Below are 1310 nucleotides of genomic sequence, written 5' to 3'. Positions count from 1 at the left end.
TGAAGCAAAGAGCATACTTCCTGCGGACACTTTTTTGGCTGAGTGGCCCATCTTGTTATTTACTATCATTGCCTCTAGTGTGTGGGAAGAAGGAGAAATGTGACACACAATTATTGGCATGACGCCATTGCAAATCAGCCTCGCGTTGCACTTTCGAGAGGAAAGTGGTAGAAGACTTGTATTGGTGCGAAATCGGATGATGCAAGCAAATGTGCCACGAAATTGGCAAGTTGACGCCCAATTGGGTCCCACCATACAACTCTCTCTCTCTCTCTCTCTCTCTCTCTCTCTCTCTCTCTCTCTCTCTCTCTCTCTCTCTCTCTCTCTCTCTCTCTCTCTCTCTCTCTCCCTTTCACTCACTCACACACATACACTCACACTCTAGACCTCCCAAGTACTCCAATAAAATCGAAGCTCTCTGGATTTGCATAAAGTTGGATTTTATTCTTGAATTCCGTTCATGTGTTTGTGTGTGTGTATGCCATGGTCGGTTTGTCCCATAATCTTAAGCTACTGGGGTTCTGGAGACTCTAAATCTTTTTTCCTAAACTCCAATTTTTGGTAGAATTTTGAGGAAAAATGGGGTGGTTGGCAGATCTGCACCCTCACACACGCATATATATACCTTCTACTTCTCTCTGGCACTCTCTCTTTTTCTCTACTTCTCTCTTTCTCATTTCTTCTGTCCTTCTTTGTATTATATATTCTGTTTACCTCACTTTCTCACACTCTCTACTTTCTTGTCTCTCACACATTCTCTCTACCTCTGTGTCTCTTTCCTTCTTTATTTCTTATGTGAATAGCGAAAAACACAGTCTGTCCTGTGGACATTACAAATCAATGGCAGAATAGCTCAGGAATCCTGAGGATACAGTGAACAGTGACTGATTAAGCACATGCACACAGACTGGCCTGCACACACTCATGCACATACATCCATTGACACACAGAGTTGTGAAGCACAGTGAAGTGTCCTCTTGTGCACCTCAGGTTATGATATATAACATGACAGTAGTGTTAGTTTTGTTAAACTGTTCTTCAATAGAGAAGCTTCGGGGGGTGGGGGGGTGGGGGTGGGGAGTTATGAGTTCTATTTTAACCCACAATGTCCTTTTATTTCCTACCCATCCCTCACCTCCTATTCTGCCCCCATCCACCTTTTACTCTTCTCCTACCCTCTGACGTTCGTCCCATACTGTCCTTTTCAACCTCATACTCATATTTCCCCCCACTTGCTCCTTCCTTCCTCATACTCCTCCCATACGCCTCCCCTCGCCCCACACTTCCTGCTCCTCTGCTTCAACACCCCC

The 1310-nt window shown here is 44.7% G+C and overlaps 1 protein-coding gene across 1 annotated transcript in view; it reads left to right on the top strand.

Moving 5' to 3' along the window:
* The window catches only part of LOC101846362 (zinc finger ZZ-type and EF-hand domain-containing protein 1), a gene marked incomplete in the record, with an annotated part of 86668 nt that overhangs the window by 65143 nt on the left and 20215 nt on the right, over positions 1-1310 (top strand).

This window comes from Aplysia californica, unplaced genomic scaffold (genome assembly GCF_000002075.1).
Source record: "Aplysia californica isolate F4 #8 unplaced genomic scaffold, AplCal3.0 scaffold00287, whole genome shotgun sequence".
NCBI classification, from domain to species: Eukaryota; Metazoa; Mollusca; class Gastropoda; order Aplysiida; family Aplysiidae; genus Aplysia; species Aplysia californica.
This window is presented reverse-complemented; position numbering and strand designations above follow the sequence as displayed.